Consider the following 23763-nt stretch of genomic DNA (forward strand, 5'->3'; position numbering starts at 1 on the left):
CTTCGTATCAGATATGGAGGAGTCAGGAAAATGGAAGTATATTTCCATGTTTTGTTTGCTTCTTGTGCAAACAGTTGAAAAGCTGACCTGTCCCGCCACACCAAGACAAACGCATGACGCAATAGAGCCTTTGCTTCTGCTAAGCCACGTCTATTCAAAGCGCCATACATTGAATCGATTGCATATGTATCCAAGCTTAAAGCAAAGCAATTAGGGCTCCATGTCAAACGTAAGCCGCATGAAACGCGTGCTTACAATTTGCGGACAGATACTCTGGTCGCCAAGTTCTTTTTCCTGAGCGTAGGGCTTTAGCTTGAGAGCATTTTATTAAATGTTCGAAAGCACTTTTTTCTGAAATTCAATTTCATTCCGTGCTGTGAATAAGAACAAAATTGTAAAGTTTATTTTCATGAACCGTCAGAAATGGAGAAGCAGTCTTTAAAAAGTCAGGCCTTAACCTCACATAACGTTTTTCCTTATTGTGAAAAATTCTCTTTTTTTCAACTTTTCCAGTGCGTATGTACTTTTATTTTATTTTGCTTTTCTCACTAGATTTCAGTGTATTTGTGCGCAGTGTGTTTTCCTCCTCTTCGCCTTATATGTTATGGTTCACTATGACGCGTGAGTTAAAGCACAATAAATATTACTATCTTAGAGCACTCTTTTATTGACCATCGTCATTACATTGGTAGTAGTGCAACAAAGTGAAAGAAATACTGTGTATGTCTTCATTTACAAAGCGTCCAGAACGAATCTTTTGGAATCGTTTCACTTGTATCTAAACTGACGAGTCTTTCTCAAAATAATTTTGTACACTATGACGCTTTGCAAGCAAACTAATTGAAATATATGCGACAGAATTTCGAAGCGGGCTCACTTGGATTTTCAAAAACGTGAAAAGTACGAGATTATTTTGCCACGCAAGTACGTTCGCGTCAGATATCTAGTGTGAGCCTGGTATGATAGAAAAATGTTCCGCCCTTTGAGAGCAGCCACGGCGTTGGTAAATTCAAATTGTTTTTTTTTTAGTTGCTTCTTTACTTATTGACTTCTTCGCCAGCACGAATTCTTGCACAACCGACACTTATTGGAAGAAGCAATTCGACATTCACCGCCTTGTGGGATTAATTTGATGGGCGTGGACATGAATTTTTCATGAGATATGCAGCTGGCTTACTGGCTCGTTTTTACATTAGACGTGCTCTTTTGTTTGTTTTTTGTCAGCTTGGCGGACTCACCGAAGAATTGTACTAGGGCGATCGGCGCGTACGAATGACGAATAGTTTGAGTGCGAAGTGGAATGAACCGAAATATAGGACACAGATATGCAATGACTCCTATGGAACACGGCAGCAAAAACATACGTGCCGGTAATCTTGGGAAGCGAAGCGACAGATTGTGATGCTTCCTGGAATTCATTCCTTCAGCTTCTCCACATAGAGATTGATGTGTAGCCTGAACATTCGTTCGTTCTGCCTTTCCCGAATGGGATATTATTTTTTTAAACTGCTATGTTTTCTACAGGAACCATCGCAAAGTACTTTCATGGCTCGTGGCTTGCTTTCCCACAGAAACAGTTGCAAGAAGAAGGAATGAGCGTTCTCCTAGAAAAAAAATAATCGCCTGAGCCCTCATTACAAATGGTTAACCAGAGAGAGCTGAAACGTGTGGCCCAGGTGTTCAACTACGGGTTCAACCCGATACTTTTCACAATCATTGGTTACATGCCCGTGCTTTTATTGAAAATAAAAACCACGTTGGCTTGCGTGCAGTAGTTATGTCACATGCCACACATTTCACCTTGTATGATCACGCCCATGGACGAGTGTCTTGGCTGTTAAATGCGTTTCGCCATCCGTTATTAACAATGGTTTTTCCCGAACCAGAGGTTGGTCATAGACGTCACAGTCCAAGCTCAAGCGCCGCTGCACAAACCTCCACTGAAACCGGGCGTTCGCCTCAGCGAACGTGCTCCTGTCATTGTCCCGTTGACGCTCTCGTGCCCGCAACGGCGAGTCTGCGCAGCGCTGTTGCGAGCGTTGAACATCGCGAGTTAACTAGGTGATGTTGTGTGCAGGGTTTGCCCACCCCCGGTGCTGGCGTTACCGTTCGCAATTTAGCGTGGCTTGGAAAGCTGCCGGATTATGTGTACGCAATGGCTGCCGGCACTCGGCCTGCCGGGCCTGTTTTCGTGCCCGTAATGCACCATCATGGGCCCGGTGAATGCGATATTTGTCAAGTTTCCACTGTCGACGCCCTTCGAGAGTTGTAGTTGGTTTACCCATGTGAGAGGTTTCAGTAGAAACTAAAGAGAGCATGCTAAGCGCCACGGTTGTGACGGGATGGGCGACGTCTCTCATAAAGCAGCCATTGGCACGAATTCTTGGGCATGACGCAGAAAACAACGTAACTAATAGCACAACCAAAGGAGACCACTTTCGACACCACAGCCAGACGGACTTCTGTTTCTCCTAGCACTATACAGCTTCTACTGTAAAAAAAAAATCAATCCAAACCATTCTTTTTCACCACTCAAAGAAACAGTGCTATTCATCAATGTATTTCCTTATACGGCGTTTATTTGCCATAGAATAATGGTTAACGCGTGATATGCCACCACATTTTGAGATAATGTTTGCAAATAAGATAGTTGGATACATCATGATAAAAGTGAGTATAGGGCTCACCAAGACGACCGCAGTGTGGCAGGTGGAGTGCGAGTTCACTGGTCTAAGCTTATGCGGATGAGCTTTCGAGGAGGTAACGCCGCAGACAGCTGAAGTTCTAGCCGACTAATAAAAAAATGTTTATGAAGGGTTGATAATAATGAGCACATCTTTTCCACCCTCAAGTGTTGGTCTTTGGAAATAATATAATGTTATCCTACACAGTATACCAGTGCTTTGAAAAGCTGTTTCTTTGCTCTTGTTCTGCTCGTCTAGTGGTGTTACTTAATATATCGATAAAGGTTCCTCTGTGGTCAGCTCACACCACACCGAGGACTTAAAAAAAGAAGAGTCACCCACTGTATGTCGGTAGTCCGTGCATTATTATGTGCCACTTTGTGCATGCTAATATAAATGATGCTAGTGAAGTCTTGATAGAACGCGGCAAAAAAAACACTTACGAGATAAAAAAAGAAACAGACCCAAAAATAAACTGGTGGACTTCGATAATTGATGCCACTGACATTTTAAACTCACACAAGTAAATCATTCGCAAGTAAATGTGGCGCCTCCTACTTTCTGCTTTCAATGTCTTCCCTTTCCCTTTTGCAATGCTTGATACGCCGGCGAATGAACTGCCTGTAGCGACACACTCCAATCTGAAAACTCCTTTGTTGGTCGGCGCGCAGAAATGGTGGAATAAAAATTTGTTGTCTCGTTGCCTGTCCTTGTTTTGGGCTGTCTTCACGTGACCTTAAACTACAGGGTCTAAAGCCTTCGCCGGAGTGCCAAACGACGTCCATGTCTAGGCGGAAATACACCATATTCTGCCACGCATGACCGCCAGAAAATAACACCACGCGCGGAAAGATTGTACGTACGTTGCACGAAGAACATGTGCTCACGAAAGACAGAGATATTGCACTTGGACAAAGTCCGTTGGCGGGAAGTTGGTTTATCATGCTCAGTTTGAACTTCCTATTCGGCTGCTGACCCGCAGGTCACGGGATCAATTTCCGGCTCCGACGGCTGTATTTCCGATGGAGAAGGTAATGTTGTAGGCCCGTGTTCTCGGATTAGGGCACGTTAAAGAACCCCAGGTGGTCGAAATTGCCGGAGCCCTCTACTACGGCGTCTCTCATATTCATGTGGTGGTTTTGGAACGCTAAACCCCACATATCAATAAGTTTAAACTTCCAGTTTGCATTAAGGCGGTGATATGGTTTTATTTGCAGTGTACAGAACATTTTGGGAATACCTAGAAAAATATTGCCTGTTAGTAAGCTTCAGTGCTTTTTTCTGGGTATTCGCTTGTTGATCAAGCTGATTCATCATCACAAGTATTATACTTCCTCAGACTGCTCAGCTATAACACACAGAGCTTACCCTGTGGGATTATTTTTCGTGGAAGTGCGCTCTTTATCCTAAATATGTGAAAGCGCATGTTGATACATGTGCATTCATGCGCTGACTAATGCATGAAAGCCTTAAAGCACATTTTCCTACAACCTCTTCTATTTTTGAAGGAAGGCGGCAGCATTAGCCCGGAATTTCGGCAACAGCCCGGAATTGCGTGGTCTTCTTAGTGTGACAGGCCTGCCTCCTCTCATCGTTTGAAACTGTCGCTGGTTTACACACTGTTCACTTGACGCTTTGCGCAGCAGGTTCTTTTATTGCATACCTAGGGAGTAGGTAAACACTAAGCGCAGCTACCAGCGTTAGCGATTTCGTGGAGTGCGCAATTAACCAAGAGCCGCTAACGACCATTCTGACGATTAGTTCACTGCATTTATTCCGCACTCATTGCAGCAATGAGAAGTATTAACTTGCTAATTGATTCCGGCACGACAGCTTTCGCTTTCTCGCTCTCTTTCTAAGAGGCGATCGATGTCTTCAAAACTCATATGCGGTGGATCCACGGAGCGTGGGGAGCTCAACGCTTATGGAAGTTCATTGCAGGATTAGACGACCAGGCGGTATTTATGGCACCTGCCACTAATAAGTCAGCGTGCTCGAAAGCGTCAGGAAAGCGTATATCGTGCTAATATGGTCGCAACAAATCTTTTCGTATTCCTATTTTAACCTGGCGAATATTTCTAAATGTTGTTGAGTGTGAAGCGATAGGCGAGTTCGTCGAATGTAATAAAACGTTGCTCAATGCAACAAGCTTAATGGTTCGTTGAAGAACTAATGAAGCTAGACTAAAAGAGTGCTGAAATTTTTGTGGCGATATACTAAAAAACAAGGCAATTGATCGACTCCGTTTTTTGGCGTAAAGCCAGTTGCAGACTGGTACAACACTTTACGTAACAATTTTTATTTATTTTTATTGAACGCTCTTTTTTTATAATATTGTTTACAGAGCTCCGTCTTTTGCATTGTGTTTTGCGCACACAGGCTTACTCATCTGTGGCTCAACGCGATAAGCCTTCAATAAGCCTTCTTTACTTCTCATGACTAATGATACAGTGCACAAAGACCGCAATGCTGGTAACTTCTTTCATTGAAAATGCTGATTGACTTAGAGTGGTTGAATTTTAAGCTGGATGCAATAAATTGGCGTCAAAAAACACAAGTAGGACATATCATGAAGGAATAGTTGTTGCTTAATATAAGGGGAGTTTGCTCGAATGTGCGCGGAAAATAAACCAATGGTATGAGTTGGTATGTATACTAATTCTATTTATAACATGTGGTGCCCAAAAAACACTCACATGAAGCATAGGTCAGATGGGAGAAACTACTTCTCTGCCTGACTTTCAATTATCTTTGCTTCTTCCAAGTGTCCTCTGCACAGTCGCTATTATGATAATAATATACTGATACAATGCCCTCTTACGCCTGAGAATGAAAAAAAATGGTGTAGTGTACGAAGCTTATACCTTCGCCTATTCTCCATGCACCATCACCATTACACAAAGTGCAATAACTTCACGCTACACTCAGTCAACCTCATTAAGGTCTTCCATAGTGTAGGTAAAAATGGGTTCATTTTACACTTCCTTTACCTTTCGCAGTTTATGTATTATCCTTTCTTTGTAAGAAAACGAGATTTTTTTTGTCTTGCATACGTATCACTACATTAGTGGTGTGAAAGAACAGAACACGTAACAGCAACAAAGCCGTGGCACGAGGAGGCTAGCTGGGAAAATGAAAATGCGCTAGATACTCATCGGCGGAACCTGCGAATTGCAAATAAATCAGGGTTGCGGCGATAGCTTTGTGAAGAGTTGCAGTTCAAACAACCGGTCAACTGCGTTCATTTTGGTGAGCATTGGAAGCTCCAAATAAGTGCGATGTTTTGTTCATTTTTTTGTTTGCAGATAAATATTTCATACCTGACCGTATTTCACCCTTCTCCTGGACATCGTTTTCTTTTTCAACATTGCTATCGTTGTGCTTGGATTGGAGTCATTCAAGATCATCTTTCCTTCACTTTGTCACCGCACAATACACTACCCAATCACTGTTCAACCTTCTAGGCAGTACAGCTTCAAGAAAACACCAGCAGGGCGCAGCAATTTACAATCAACGCTGTCTCTTGGCCCTGGTTTTCTGAGCCAACAAACTCGCGTTGGTTGTCCCCGAAAACGAATTTGTTCGAGCGGCACACCGGCATGATTCCGCTTCTTTTACGCTCGAGGAACGGAAATTTGTCGCGTCTACAGTGTTGTACGCGATTGCTCTGGACATTTGCAAGGTTCCAGTATAGATTTTTATGCAAAACTTATAACCCGTGTGACTTCTTCTTGCCGTGAGACCTTAATAGACGAGGTCAAACATGCCTACACCACATAAAGCTGAACGTCACATGAACTGCCTATTTCAAAAACAAGATAAACTCATCTTAATCACCAATATTAGTTCGCTAAAATACCTAAGAAAATATGCATGTTTTGTATGACTGCAGGCTTACGCACCAAAGAGATACTCCCTGAAGGCGGCCTAACACTCTCAACGGGAGAGGAGTTGAAAACTATGTCATATTATCAACCAACGGCAGAGAACCACCTGTTTACATTCTGCCATAAAGCGGTGTTGAATTTCTTGCAGGCAAGGTGCCATATCGAGAATTTGTAATTATTTTAAACTATGTGTGGACTGGTGAGTATAAATGTATTTGCGGCTATGCATTTTTCAAGCATATATCCCAACCATCACCTAGCACCCGCAGTAGTATATCCACCGAATAGACAAGCAAGACCCCCAAATTTTCATTATAGAATGTTTGTCCATCTGCTCTTGCTTGCTGTTTTTTGTGTTTTAGGCATGCAGCCTGATTTTAAGCTGTTGCGCTTACAGACTCATGATGCTTAGTCTAGAAGGTTTTTTGATTTTTTTAGAATATATCTGGCGGTCTTTATGTTTCACCCAAAAAAGGAAAAGAATTCTATCTCAGAAAAGAAAAACTTCGAAATGAGACTGTGTCACAGGTGTCTAGTCTACTGCTGTGAGTCGCATCAGAATACTTCGCATCAGAATACTGTGAGTCGCATCACAATAAACAAAATCTATCCACCCAAGAGACTCTCATGATCGACGTTCTTGCCATACGTTGTCCGTGTCTCGCAGTAACGCCCCAAATAAAGCAAGAAACTTCTACTAAAGACGGTGTTTCCGCCCCCACTTGGACATAGCCACCGGTTTATGCGGTTGCCTGATTGAGGTCACCATGGAAGCTTCTGCGAATCAGTTAAAACTGATTGCTTACTTTGTAGCAGTGTACTTTTTAAACGCGCTTAGACAAGAGCACCTTATCTTGCTCTCTTAAGTTCAATGTCTCCTCGTTTTTTAGATTCAAATAGTATAATGGTGTTCATAAAATATCTTACAGCCTATGCAATCTGATATTTGCCCGCATTTAACATTCAGCCAACACAAGGCCGCATTTAAAAACAACAATTTTTTTCTCCCCTTTAGCCAAGCTTCATGACATGCGGATTTATTGTGCCTATAGTGTCTGCCACGACAAGGCACTACTTTGCGACGAACTGCTTCAGGTTGTTGGAAGTTTTTTAGCAAAGACTGGATACCATAACACCATTTCCGATTTTTAGGATGTGGATCTGTAAAGCGTGTGCTTTCGCAAATTGTTTGTTGGCTTTGACATAGTCTAGGTAAGCCTGTGGTAGTACCCACATTACAGGACGTACCAGCGAAGTGGAGGGCTTGATAATTTAAAACCAATGTAAGTTTTTCACAAGCAATCTTTGTAGTGCGAAACAAGTACATGACTAGCGCAATGGAACTGCGACTCTGTTGAAGTCCCTCTGCTCCGGGACAGAGAGAGCGCGGTTAAGGATGGTCTTTCCCATCCGGGCTTTCGTCCCTAGTGCGCGCAGCGTGGGTGATTTGTGTTCCGCCGTTATGCTGAAGCATGCCGCGTAGTGCTAAAAACGTCTCGCGCGTTGCCTGGATAAGATGGTGCAATGCAACAAGCAGCGCAGCGCAATGTGCATCTGATAGGACTTGTCCGAAAAAAAATTACCTGCTTACACAAAGTGGTTGATGAAGAATGGGTGAAGCTCGGTCCTAAGGTTTCTAACTCTGTAGTGAAATCACTGATTGTATAAAAGGTTTGTGCGTGTAGTTTTATATTTCTTTGTGACTATTTTGACTGTTTTTGTCTAGGGTATACATTTTGAAGCGAAAGCATCATAAGGCTAAGAGAAATGAAACTAGATTCGGCATTGGTGTCACGAGCAGTCTCCATTGGCTGTGCTATATTACGTCGTTCGCAGCGTCGTACAAAAGCAGACGTGCTATTGGCTCCTTTGTGAGCGGCGTCATTCATCTCGCAACAGCCATGGCACCTAGCACGCACCCGTAAGTTTCTACTGAGCACTTCCACATGGGTAAGCCACAAACAACTCTACATCAGTGACGACAGTAGCAATGCGAGAAAGCTTGCATTCGACGGGTCGGTGCTGCAGTCTGGGCACAGAAACAAGACCGGGAGGCTGAGTGCCCGAAGCAACTGCGCACCGATGATCCGGCAGCCTTTCAAGCCGTGCTATTTCCCGAACGGTAATGCAAGTGCCGATGGCTGGCGGATTCTGCAAATGACGCGGCCGACTTAGCTCGGGATGTCAAGCACTTGCAACAATGTCGTGCAGAACAGGCCACGTTCTGCGCACAACGGCGTCAACGTAATGATTGCCCGAGAGCGGTCACTTAGGCAAGCGCCCGCTTTCGGCAGAGTTTCTTCAGCAGCACCTTGGCTTCGGCTGCGACGTCTGTCCCCGCTTGTGGTTCAAGAACAACCACTGCAATTAACACATTTCGGTACACCTATAACCGCTGATTGCACTACTCCATGACCGTGATCATGCGAGGCTCAATGTGTGGCGTATGAAATAAACACTGTTGCAAACCCAAGCCGAACGCGTGTCTGACCTCATTAGGAAGCACACACATACAACCAATTGTTCTGAAAGGCTTCATTACAACGCCCGGTTCAACCCACTGCCTAATAGAAGGGCCGCGTGTTTCGACTTTCGCTGGTTAACCATTGGTACGGAGTGCTTAGGAAATGATTTTTTTTAATTTTTCGCGCATGCATACATGTTTCGACTATAGCAACGGTTTTCTAACTACCATCACAGAAGACACTCAGCGTTGGTGTCCATGAGAAAGCTACATGTTAAGGTCCATAGCGTGCCTGTTGAAGTCAGTGACTAGCAAAAAGGTTTGTGCTTATATTTGTTTTCTGTGTTGTGTCACAGTCGTGATTCATGTTATTATATGGTTAAAGCTTTTTTTTTCTCTCACATTAACGAAAGTCCCTTGCCGGACCCTACAAGTGGACAACGCTTAGCCGTAAGGTTCTTCATTTATAAAACACAACCATAAGGCTCCAGGTGCGAGCCAGAGAAATGCGATAATGTTCTTGGTTCTTGACAATCGTGAGCCATACTGCATAACTACTGATTTGGTGGCCTTGTGTACTGATGCTGCAAAATAACGTCGCATTGAGTCAAGCCAGGGCAACTTAAATCAATCAGCACCTTCACTGGTCACCCACCTCTACAAGTTGAAATGACTCGTCTTTTTTTTTTCATTTCTATATCGGTTAACTAGCATACCATGCACATGTCCAGATTTCATACGGTCATCTTCTAAGGGCATTGCACTAGCGCACTATCTCTGAATGTGCATGATATCAGGCTCACCACGTCACCATGTGTATGTGATCACAAGAAGCTTTGGAAATTTACATTTCTTTCAGGAAACTTTTCCTTGCAATAGTTGTCAACTACGCACTGTAGCTCACCGCCTTACTGTCTGTTCAACTCATAGGAAATTATACTTGAGTATCTCACTTTTTTGTTTCGCCATTTCTCACTAATCCTTCTTAAACTCCAATAAACGTTGTTATGTGCACAATACGTAGAAACAACATTTCATTTGAGCACACCCTCTCTATGTAATGAAGCCAAGTGGTAGAACCCTCTCTAAGAGAACGTGTTTGAAGTGACTCCTACACACGTGGGTGCCGAGTTTCTATCACTAAATGATCTTGGAAAGCAAAGTAAGTTCTCAATTATGCATTTAAGTCCGAGTGCATGTGGAAAAGCAGGAAGTAAATTATTGATTGAATGATTAGTGGAGTTTATTGTCCCAAATCCACCATATGATTTTTGACCACCTTGGGTTCTTTAACGTGCACCCAAATGTGAGTACACGGGCCTACAACAAGGAAGTAAATTACCGAACAGGTGACCTACTTGGGCAGTCTCAACAGATGTTTCGCTATGGTCAGAAACATAAGGTAGGAGTACAAATAGAATAAGTAGGTCAAAAATGTATGTGATGCCTTAAAGGTAGGTACAGTTTCTGCAGTCCTAAGCAGATTTTGCTTTGTTTTATCATATATGGGATAGAGCTCGAGCTCACATTTACTGCCCGTATATACAAGCCACGTTTTCTAAACTTCGGGCCATGGAGATGACAAACGCGAAAGCGTTACAGCAATCATTAGGCTACGTTTATAAATTGACCTTAAGCAAATCTAATTAGTTGCCCATGCTTACCTATTCAACTCAATGGCGATTCTCAGGTTTGTTGAACGCCACTTTTTTCTCTTATGTACGACTGCGGGGCGGTATTGTCTGACGCGGGAGGCTATAGAGTGAGGGTCTTGACGTTGGAATGCCTAGTCTCACTCTGTATTGAAATGATGAAATTTCATTTCATTTTTCATTCCCTTTCATTTTGTCAAATAAATCGATAAAATAAACATTAATTTTTTGAAACAGTGTTCTCAAGCTCGTGGGCTCGGGGTCACCCTTGGTGAAAGGACCCCTGATTCCAGGATTTTTCCCGCCGCAATCGTCCCCCGTGCCCTGGCGATAAGTCCTCGTGGGTTGTCTAGGTCGCATGCCACAACCTTGACCTCCAGTCCACGTTGCGGAAAACTTTTCTTTGCTGTCAATATTTTTTGTTGTTGTAATGTTCTGTTTTAGTGTGCCCCACAGTGAAACGTACAATTCTCAGCCGCTTGTGTGGGCCGTATTGAACACGCTGATATCCGGTTTGTGAGCTGTGGTACATCGCTTCACAATCCAATAAAATGTTGCTTTGTTGGCTGAAAGTTTTTGTAGAGCCATTCATAAATTTCTGGAGTAGTCTTTGCCGCCATTAGTGTCCAGCGAAGTGCGTAGATAAAATCAGCCGAAGACATGCTAATATACTGCACCGAATTCGCCTGGGCGTCGCCTTCACTCGCCACTACACCCACCTAATCGGCCGTGCGGACAGCCCGAATTGTGAACGTTGCCAAGTGCGCGAAACGATAGCTCACATATTTTGTGACTGTGCATTATACGTGGCGCCAAGAAAAATGATAACTGCAACGTTGGCAAGCATTGGACGAACACCATTAAGTGAAAGCCACATATTGTCAGCAATGAACGACCAAACAGTGTCAAAAACTGCTACAAAGGCTGTTGTAGACTTTATAAAAAGCACTGGACTAGAAACTAGACTGTAGGGTACTATGCTAAGTGGCCACTGTACATACGCACCACCTCTTCTTGTCCCCATCATCATCCTTCATCCCTCTTTCCTTCTCCTTTCCCTTATCCCCTGTGTAGAGTAGCAGGCTAGAGCGAACTAGCTCAGGCCAACCTCTCTGCCTTCAAATAAATTTTCACTCTCTCTCTCTCTCTCTCTCTCTCTCTCTCTGAGTAAAAACGATTTTCTACAGATACCACACCCTGCGTTGCCATCCAGCGTGTCTCAGCAACGTATACTATAGAGTCCACACGGAAGAGTCAGCAGAGCCCACCAAATGAAGAAGTCGAACGCCAGCTGTAATAACAGTCGTTGCCATTTTATTCATGTGTTGACACGACGGTGCCCCTATTGAAGAGTAATTATTAGAGTAATGGTTCGTGCTACCACCTGGGCTTTCTCTTGGATCTCCAGAATAGCGTAACCAGAGAATTTTCTGAGCGTAATTTACTCTTTTCGAGGTTTGTACAGGTTAGATTGCACGTCTTTATTTTAGAGCACAGCTCCATGGCACCCATTCCTATGTTGAGAGGCATCGTCGTTACTGTCGCTGAGGCCATTGCGGGTGTAACTGACAGACGTATTAAAGTTCAACAAAAAAATTACTCAGGACCAAATGGAAATTCTTTCCTGCCCTTTTGCAGGACGTTCGAGTGTTCCCCACAAGGCTGAGCAAGTTCTTTTTTTTTTTCGCATTTCTAAATTAGTGCTTGAAACTCGATTCAAAGCAAGCTACACAGGCGTCATGCCATGCGAGAAATGGCGTTCACCTTTGTAATATGGCAGTCAATAGCTTGTGGGAACCCAAACCTCAGTGAAAATTGTTCTTTTCCACACACGAACCTGCAGTCGAAGTTTTCATTAGGATGTATGGTTATTATCTGCAATTTTTCCCCTGAAGTTCGGTATAATCTCTTGCGGAAATGCACGCCCTTATTTGAGTCGTATGGTTTCAAAAAAAAAACACACACACACACACACAAACACACACGTGCACACGCACGCACGAACGCACACACACGCACAACTTGTCCGTCATGAGTAAAGGACAGATGTAAGTGGGTAAGCGAAAAAAAAAGAGACATAATTCCAACTGAAATCTCCGCCTTCGGAAATATTTAGTGTCAGTAGGCCTGTACATATATAATTCTGAGTTAAGATAGTTTTAAGCTGCACTGCCCTTTCACTGGAATAAAGACTCATAACTTAGGCTGGGCGATAATAAATAGTGTAAACACTTAGTAAAAATGACCCAGTAGAGTGCTATTTATTGCTCGTGGTTTGTCAATAACTAGCCACCGTCGTTCCTTCTTTTCTTTCTTTTCTTTTTTCTCTTGATTACTTGGTAAGGCACTCCTTAATTTCGCATGCATTCAAGGTCTGGGGTCACTTCACCGACAGCTCTCTTAATGGCCCCGTAATCAGTCGAGCCCCTGCCTGGGGAAATTTATTCTATTCTCTTTTGAGTCGTATAGATAATTATTTTTCAGAAACTCCCACGCTGGACGTGACAAATTGCACTGACCTCTTTGTAAGTTTGAAAGCACTTCAAACAATTTGCGGTGAACTGTCGTTACAAAAGAAGGAAACGTGACTGAGGGCCAGTAGCATTGCACCAGTGATCCATGATTGGCTCAGAAAATGACTTTGATTTCATTGATTGAAAACATCTTCAGCCTTTTTGTAATTTTAACAAACTATTTTGTGAAAATATTCGGTTCGTGTGCTGCGGGCTTATTCGGATGTTTGTTTTATGGCTGTCAAATTAAAGCTGGGAAAGGTAGTGGCGTTGCTCGTTGAAGGTTTGTATGTTGTGTTGTTTCATTAGGTTAGCTGAGTCATCGGGTCATACACCGACTAAGCTTTAGTCATAATGATGTCTATTAAGTGCATGTGCGTCTAAAAATTAGCCAACATTGTTGGGCCATTTGTAATAGACCTCTACCGGAGTACGTGACAGCGTGACGTCACCAAGGCGGTGGTTGGCAAAACAGCCCCACTGGTGGCTGAGCGTCGTACAGTAGCGTGGTGTTTGGGGCTAGTTTTCTTTTCTTTTATTTTTAAATCTCAAAACTTCATGTCAAAATGGCAACATTATCCAAGTAGGGCCCCGCAGTGGTGGTCTAGTGGCTAAGTACTCGGCTTCAGACCCGTAGGTCGAGGGATCAAATCTCTGCTGCGGAGGCTGCATTTCCGCGTCTCTCATAATCATATGGTGGTTTTGCGACGTTAAACCCCACAAATCAATCAATCAATCAGCGGCTGCATTTCCGATGGAGGCGGAAATGGAGTAGGCCCGTGTGCTCAGATTTGGGAACATGTTAGAGAACCCCAGGTGGTTGAAATTTCCGGAGCCCTTCACTACGGCGTCTCTCATAATCATATGGGAGTTTTGGGACGTTAAACCCCCCATATCAATCAACATTAGCTGTAGTATGTGTATGACTGCCAAATACGACGCGAAAATGTCCACATGTTAACCTAACAGAATTTTGCACCATATGGAGCAACGCTTCCTTTCAAAAAGTGTGACTATCAAAGGTCTACTAAGAAGTAAAAACAAAGTAAAAGGCCACAACACCGCAAACTGCATTCGCCCACCAATCAACCAAAGCACATAATAGAAACAAAGCTAGACAAGAAGAAAATGAAAGCTGTTAATCAAAACAAAAGAGAAGGCGATAATTCATTATCACATGCACGCTATTTTGACCCATCAGTGTCAGTGATGCCAGCCCTAGGAATTGTTCCCTAGAGCTGGCAATTTTGGACATCTTCTAAGGATTAATTGTATTTCTTGATAAATCTATGGGGTTTTTGTAATGCTCTGGGAGCGTCCTATTACGCAGCTTGGTTGAAGGCAATAGTTAATAATCACGCTCTTTTAACGTAAAAGGCTGTAAAAACAACAATTTCGGCTATTTGCTGTCTTCTCTATTTAAGACAGGCTTGCTGTTCTGCTGGCCTGAGTCATGAGGCCAGCAATTCTGCAACGCCAGATTGTCATATACTGAATACCACGGGAATTAATGTTTGTTTCGTAAGAGTTAAAGATGAGCCCTGATATTGTAATGCATTAAGGGACTGCTGCTCGTTGAAACAAAGATAAGTTTTGTGTTGTAGTGCACATAAACACACCATATTTACGTTCACTGCGTGCCTTCACTGAGCAATGTTTTCATGGGAAATAACCAGGAGCTATATAGACGACCAGAGCAAAAGCAGTATTTATAATTAGGGAAAGGCGTTACAAGTTCAATATTGCGTAACCTGTGTGATGAAGATATTCAAGGCTCGTTTGAGTGTTTTGAGTCTTTCTCTCATGTCGTTTACTTGATAGCTCAAAAGTGACCAAACATTTGGTCAAACTGCGCGCTGATTGAAAACATAGAAGAAGGCATAAATATCATCCTGTAAAAAGGGTCCGCGTAGATCTATTGCAAATAACACAAGGGTAATTAAAAATGTGGAAAATTAAGCATGCGCCACCACCTCAGAAGTGGCAGGTACAAGAAAAATTTTAAACACTTCCAGTTAGCCCGAAATACTCAATCGATGTGTTCGATGTGTGTTGAAAAAGGAACTTGAATGACAATTTTTTTTGTGGCAACTGCTACAACCTGCAAGCACTTCATGTGCAACTCCAGAGTGAATGTAGAAAAAAAGACCCTACAGAGGTGGCTAATATGGCAATTTTCACTTTTAACAAGATGCAGAAGAGCTTGGCCGCAGAGGGCACAATCCTAATATTTAGCTGAGGGTTCATTAGAATGAATAATATTACAGAACTTTTTTCATAATCAAGCAAACTTTGGGGGTCAATCTAGAGGTAAAACGTTGCCTTAGGTTGGAATCACTGCTATTCATTCACATTCACTCCGTGATTCTGCGAGGAGTTTCTCTTTTATGACGGTTTGTTTGATTGTCTATCTTTTTTCTGTTTCTTTACACGCCTTTTTGCCCTAATTTTTAAGCGTACTTAACCTTAACTAGAAGTTCATAATATCTCAAGGACGTGTGACTGCTGCGAAGTTGAGATCTCATTCAGAATATAAAAAGTAAGCCTATTCGGAGCATGTATGTTAAAGTAAAATATTGCACTATATGACAACCGGACGTAAAATTTAACCCCGGCAGCCATAAACTCCATCGTGCGTTCGTTCGGTGCCTCCTTTTTCTGCGGAAGCAGGGTTGAGCTGTCCATGCATCCACCCATTAATCCATCCATCCGTCTATCCGTCGGTTTGTTCATCCGTACACTCCTATCACACTAGAGTACGCTTATGGATGGACGGACGTTTCGCCCCACTCATCATCATTTACTGCTTGAGTATGCCTCAACTTGAGATGAAAAGCGTACCGGGAAGATAAATTTATGAAAATAGACTCTTTATAATATAGGTATTCGATATTCTTTTATACGCTAAAATATTGCTCCACGAATAAAAATTTAAGGGCAGCGTACAGTCAGTATTGTTTGTATTCATCACAGCTTTGGGAATTCACTGATTTTGTGTATTACCGTGGTTCGTGAAGACTGTCCTATTTTCACCATAAAACATGCTTCAGTATCAAAAGTAAGTTTAAAAAAGAAAGCGAGCTCTTTTAAAAACATATTTTTATAAAATATACAAATGGCGCTAAAGGGAACTGAGGCTCGTTTTTTGTTTTTTTACTTTGCGCACAGACATTTTCTACGCTTTTCTTCTTGTACGTCTAGGTTGAAGTAACGCCTCAGAAATCTCAGATTTCTAACGCAACTTGCTCTGAATTTATCCCACTGTACGACTCCCTGAAGTTCGCGGCTGCTAAGTTTTTCAAAAAAAATTAACAAGGAAAAGCAAACCGAAACGTAGTTTTGCCGTGATAACTCGTGTGGCGAGCCAGCATCAGCAGAGCCAAGTCAACCTCGTTGCGGAAAACAAGAAGTTGACCAAGCACAAGGTAACAAGTCCAATTGTAGCTGGGGAATACATGATGACAAGGAAGACAGGGCGAAGGGTCTTGGGAAGGAAGCGTGTGCAGTACGAAAAGAGAATAGCAGCGTTTCAAGAGATCCGACACTGAGAGGCATTTTTCGCTTCCTTGTATCGGCAGTGATTTGCGTAAGTGTGGCGAAAATGGAAGAAAAAATGTTCTATAGAAAGCACAAACATACGATGCGGCTTTTTTTTTGTGTGTGAGATGTAGACAAATTAGTGAATTCTGCTCTGTTAATCCTCTTTTTCTCTATGTCTATATGAGGATTGAAGGCGGAAAAAAAGTGTTGATCACTTAATTAGTTACAGAAAACAAGCACTTGCTAGATTATATAAATGTCGAAGTGACATGTGGAAAATCCGTTTTTTCGTACATGCCTTAAATACTGAAGTGTCTCTTTATAAACTCTAGTTTGGTGTATTCAGGTTTCATTCAAAAAGGCTATAACCTGAAGGAAGCTTTTCTGCTTCAACGAAAAATAGATAGGTAGGCGAATTTCTTTCGCTTCTGAAAACCTACGTGCTGTATGAACCTTTTTCACATGCAACTAACAGAATCGTTATTTGCACTCGCACAAAACACTAATCAATTAGAAAAGGTTAATTTTTCTATATTACTTTTCGCTGTGAGAATGTGGCTCCGCAAGTCAATATCACACTAATTCAGAGCACATAATTATGTCTTCAAAAGACGCTCTTCCAGAAGACTGTTAAGGTGCGATATCACGAAACGTGAATGCTTCTTTTCTGAATAGCTGTAGATTTTTTTTTTGTTCTTTTAACCAATGCCGTACATTTCTCTTGTTCTTGTATATTTGCGTTGTTGTAATCGTTCTTGCTTGAGTTTGAATAGGCCGGTAGTATCACGCGGCTTTAAATATGGTTTTCTGTCGACACGAGAAATAAAGAGCCAAGAGTTCTGTCTTGTTCTTGCAGTCTTCGAAAACAACCGCGATGACGACGCGACTGTGCGGCCCATAGAATGACGTGTGGTCCCCTGGGTGGGCTTCATCGTGCTTATATCCACAACTTGTGGACACGTGGGTGTTTGCAGTTTGTGGAGCAGATGAAATGGTGCGTCTGGAAAAGCAAAAGTGAATGAACGTAAAAAGAAGGCTGAGCCGAGATCTGTGGCACCATAGGTGTGTTATAACATGGCAGCCACTTGAGACAGCAGGAGACGAACGACTGAGCACAAAATCTTAAAAGATAATACATAAATAGGGTGATGAGAAAGTGACCTTAAGAAAGGAACAATGCCAGTGAGAAAACAAAATGCATGTCTTCAGGGACGCATATGATGGTGTCATGTTTGCCCTTCTGGTGACAACTACAAACACAAAAACAAAAGTTAACTCGTATATTAGCGCACGTAGGGGGAAGGCGCTCGGAACGCAAGAAGTAAAGAACCTGCACATAACGCGAGAGGCAAATTGGAAGCACAAGTTATTTGTAGAAGCCACAATGCGTGTGGTAAAGTGAAGAATAAAGAAGGAATTGAAATGAATACATCTTTCGTTATTCTGGTAGTTCAAAGTACAAAATCACAAGCATTAGTTTTCCTTCACGTGCGTTAGTTTGGGTGTTGCTGACTTCGCTGGTGCTGGCTAACCCAGTCTTCATGTGTGAGAAGCCTTATATAGGTATGAACCGGTGCTTTTAAAGGCGAAGCATTTCACAGCCAACATTGGCGACTTTGAGCGTATCTATCTATCTAACTTGCCGTCAACGACTTATAGCTCTCCGGGCCGTTTCGATAATGGTATCAATACCAAACTTGATATGGCATGACATGATTGTATGAAAAACAAATTTACTAGTCATAACATGAAAATCATCACATGTATGTAACGAATGTCATCATTTACATTTCACGGTCCTGCAACTCTTGCGGTGGTTTTGTTCACATGGCATGTTGCAAAACTGGTATGGTATGACATGACTGCATGCCGAACACAAGCGACCGACCCTAACATGACAATCATGACACGCGTGTCTTGGAGCAACATTACTACATCCCACGCTCATGATGCGCTCGCAGATATTTCGCTGGCGTCACATATACCGAATTTGGTATTACGGCACGTGAATGGATGACAAAGGTATGATACTGGTGCAAAGATCATAAACATGAGATGCGTGTCGTGTAACAACCTGACTACATGCTACGGTCACGATGTGCTCGCGGCCGTTTTGTTAGCTTAACATGTACCCAATTCGGTGTTACGTGACGCGAACGCACGACGTAGGTCAGTGACACATCCAAACATGATAATCATGACATGCGTGTCATGTAACAACATGACTACATGCCACAATTTCGATGCGCTCGCGGGCACTTCGTTAGCTTCACATATGCCAAACTTTGTACTACGTAACGTCAACGGATGACGAAGATATGTGACTGGTGTAAACATAATAATCATGAGATGCGTGTCATTTGAGAACATGACTAAATACCAAAGTCAATGCACCAATACAGTTCGACGTGACGTGGTGCGCCTGCTCGCCCGCGTTCATTTCGTCGCGTCACGCCAGCGTTGCCACATCAGGCGCCAGTCTAGCCATAGATTCGCAGGCACGCGCCGACCTGCATTGCTTTGACGCATGCGCGTTTCAGTGCATCCGGCGTCCCCCCGTCACGAAAAAAAGAGAGACGCAGTGTTGTCTGGGTATCGCATCGGCGCGAAATGCAGCATGTCGCATGTCTCGCAGGTTGCCGTTGGGCCGCGCTGACGGACGCTGGTCGCTCCTGGCATCAGACAATAGACTGCTCGAGTTTTGCTAACGTAGCGTCGCTGTGCGCAGCCTGAACGCGCGTCAACGCTACATCAGAGTATACTGGGTCCTTCATGATGCGCTCGCGGCCGTTTTGCTAACTCCACATATACCAGATTCGGTGTTACGTGACGTCAATGAATGATGAATGTATACGACTTGTGCAAGCATAATGATGCTGAAGAGCATGTCATATAAGAAAACAACAACATAGCACGCTCATAGCACGCTCGCGGCCGTTTCGCTAGTTCAACATATACTAAATTTGGTATCACGTGACGTGAATAGATTTCGAAGGTAAACGACACATCCACACATGATAAATATGACACGTAAGTCATGTACGGCATCACTTACCTCCACCTCGTAATATTGGGCTGATTTTAGAGTGACATATCAACCTTCCTTATTCGTGCTCTGTATATCATCGATTCCCATAGTACGTGTGATCTGCCAATTTTTGTTATTGTTGTTTTCATTCAGAATGCTCTACAGGCCCATTAATGGGCAATAAGCAAGGGAGGGGGGGTCATCACTATATACATTGCAAACCAATACATACAAAAGGTAAAAACAAAAGGGAAAAAAGCAATAAGCAAACAAATGAAGAACAGCAAGGTCAACAAAGTTATACAATAGAAAAAACGCCAGGCCTGCGCGGTACGCACATCAGTCACAGCGAAAGCTAGAAGAGCGTCCTTTGAGACCCTTTTAAAAACTCTTATTAGGTAACTATACTGCAGGTACACTTGCTTATTACCCATTAGGGCATTGTTGATAAACTTTTGGGTGGTAGGCTGGCATTGGCTATGCTATTTTGTGCCATTCTTCTGAGAAGCGTGGTATCCGCTAAATACTTGCTAGGAATTTTGTGCCAATTGTCCATGCAGTTTCTTACGACGATGAACAGTTATGCCTGAAGTGGGCATGCGCCACAGTTAACATGGAGACAAGAACAAGCTTTTGTAATGGGTTGGAGCATTGGTCGGCCCCGTTGTATCGCTAATCGCATTGTGCAACGACTGGTTGTTTTTTCGCTGTTGTAAAACAATTCATAAGTCGTAATATTACGATTGGTTTCCCGACATCAAGCCTGCCTAAGGCAAGTTTGACAAGAAGTCACCAGCACTGGAGTAACTCAGTGGTGGAATACTGGGCTGGCACCCAGCGTACCCGGGTTCAAGCCCCACTGTGCCATTGGTACTACGTCATGCCTGCCTAAGGCAAGTTTGACAAGACGTTACAAGCGTCGGCGTAACTCAGTGGTAGAGTATTGGGCTGGCACCCAGTAGACCTAGTCACAAGCCCCACTGTTTTATTAGTGCTAGGTTTTTTTTTTCTAATTTCGCGTGATGTGATTACGGACACCTGCGGCGGCGCCGAACAACGTGCAAATGCGCATGACCCAATTTGTGATCTCATAACAGCTTCCGCTGTAAAACGTAACGAAATGAGGTTATCACAAAAATATTCTCGGTTCGAGATGGATACGATGTGATCTGGAAGGCTTTTTTAATGTGCTATGGCTCGAGGTAATGGTGATGAGTTGAACTCCAGTGTGTGACCATAAATGCACATGGAACTACGTGCGTTGTAAATGCGTCGAAATGTGCGCAAAGGGGCTTGAAGTGACAAACAGCGGCATTTATTACTGTATAGATGTACCTATGAAATAAATTCAAAATGGCGAGTAGGCAGCGTTGTTCGATTGGCATTAAAGCAAGGTCTTATTTTATTACAGTGATGCTTGAATGATAGTCTTAGTTACCTGCTACAAAACTCGTCGCCCTATTCTGGATGGCTTCCAACATACAGACTAGGTAATCTTGATGCGGTGAGCATGTGGACAAACATAATTTAGATATGATAATGCGCGTACGTTAGAAGGAGCGTTGCGTGAGTTTCTGTGCAGATATCCGAGAGGCTGGGAGGCTCTTGAAAAGACAGCAGTTATGTGTGTGTTCCACGATACGTCTGATGAAAGGTGAACGCCAAGATATTTATATGACTGTGTGGCTGAAACAACGGTATTATCAATAGTATACAGAAAAGATGAGTCACTACGCTTTCTAGTGAACGAGATGAACTTGCATTTAGAGCCGTTAAAGGACATCTGCCACTTTGCATCACTGGTAGATTAGATCAAAGCGGTTTCAGAAAGCGGAATGATCGTCAATAGATTGAATATTCCGGTATATGACGCAATCATCTGCGAACACGCTTACTAAGGATGAAAGGGTATTGGGCAAGTCATTATGTATATTAAAATAGTAATGGACCCAGCACACTGCTTTGGGGAACACCAGACGTCATATCGCAAATGTTAGACGAAATGCCATCGACCTCTTCAAATTGCTGACGATATGACAACAAGTTTCGTATCCAGGAAAGGGTTAATGAATCGAAGCAGAGAGAAGACAATTTAGAGAATAACCGCCATTGAGGGACAGTATCAAAAGCTTTGGCGAATTCGAGAAAGAGCCAATCCGTTGGATCATTGCTATTCATAACAAAGTGAAGGACAGTGATGAATTCCAACAACTGGGTATCACATGAGTAGCCTTTCCTAAAGCCATGATGATTAGAGAAAAAGAAGTTATTCAATTCAAGGGGATCATCGATGTGAGGAACTATAATATGCTCAAGTGGTTTGCAAGATATACATGTTAGTGAAATTGGTTGATAGTTACGGGGTGAGTGCCTGTCACTGGACTTGAAAACGGGCTCTACCTTGCCAATCTTTCAGTTCTTAGGCAGTTCACCAGATGACAAAGACTGACAGTATTTCAGAGTTTGATGAAGTATTTCAGAGCCTGAAGAAGTAGAGACTTTTAGGTTCGTGATGAGGTTTGTGATGCCTTCTGCAGCTATGAAGATGAGAGTTTTGAAAGGGAAGGGCTCATAAGGGACAAATGGCACACTGGAACAATCCTCTTTTGTAGAAACTGAGGCGAATTATGGATTGAAGGCAATCGTGGAAGCTTCATCAAAAAGTGGAGGTTGCTTAGCATTATGTAAGTAACGCGATTTTAAGATTTGTTAGAAGGTTAGATTATCTGCCAGAAATTTTCTAATTATTTTTGATAAACGAGGGCAAGTCCTGGGAATAATATTTCTTCTTTGCTGCGCCTAGAGCTATACAGTATTCTTGCGAGCACGCGCTGTATTTTTCCCAGTAGAAAGCAGAAACATGGTGCTTTGCGGTAGTATACGAACGTTTTGTTTTATTCCTGATATTGGAAGCTGCTTTGTAAACCAAGGGTTAGTCTTTTATTAGATATATAGAGTAGAAGTATGTACTGGTCAACTAGCTCTGATAGTGTTTTAAGAAGAATCCAGTTGGTGTTTACGGTCCGAGAGGCAAATGACGGCAGAAAATGCTTGTGATAAAATAATTCTAAGTTGGTGGTAAATTTTTCATAGTCACCACGGTCCTAATCACGGATAGTTTTTGTTACTGCGCCTGTACACATTACAGGTAAATTGATCTGGAAATTAATGAGCTTGTGGTCACCAAATCCTTCTATGTATGAAATTGCTCCAGTAGTTTCAGGTGCATCAGTGAAAACGAGGTCCAGTATGCAGGTACTATGGGTGAATTGCTGAACAACTTGTGACAACTTGTAGTAGAGGTTTACTGTAAAAAATTGATGAGATACGACATGTGGTAGACATAATTGACCAATCAATGAGTGGGGAATTGAAATCACCAGAAAGGTATAATATATCAGCTGAATAAAGTTGTGCAGCTGGCTTTATGTCATCCCGGAGAACCTCAGAAAAGGAGGAATGCGCATCTGGTGGGCAATAACATGATCCTATATGTATTTTGGCACGATTTGTAATGCATACAGACCAAGTTATCTCTATGGAAGAGTTCGTATCAAGGTGAGATGATGAGACAGTATTTTTTACCGCTTTTAACACGCCACCTCCCTTTCTATTGACACGGTTACATCGATATATCTTATAGTTGTCTTTATCTGGTAACAGTTCTTCGTTGGTTCACTTCAGGATAAAGCCAGGTCTTCGTGAGTACTATTATACCTGCATCACTATCATCTAAGTAAAAGCACTAGTCATCCCTCTTGGGCCGTAGGCTTAGAGTGTTTGCAAAACACACAGATATAGATGAAGACTTCACTATACCCCACTTACCCGTGCACGTCCTAACCTCTAGCAGTCACGCGTTCACGTCCTAACCTCTAGCAGGAGCAGTCCAGGAGGAGCCCAGCAGACCGAAGCAATTCGCCGAGGTAACAGTGACCTGAAACAGCAAAGACCGTAAGCATAGCATCCTTCCCGCGGTGCCGAGCAATTGCTGT

This window comes from Rhipicephalus microplus, chromosome 5 (assembly GCF_043290135.1).
Source record: "Rhipicephalus microplus isolate Deutch F79 chromosome 5, USDA_Rmic, whole genome shotgun sequence".
NCBI classification, from domain to species: Eukaryota; Metazoa; Arthropoda; class Arachnida; order Ixodida; family Ixodidae; genus Rhipicephalus; species Rhipicephalus microplus.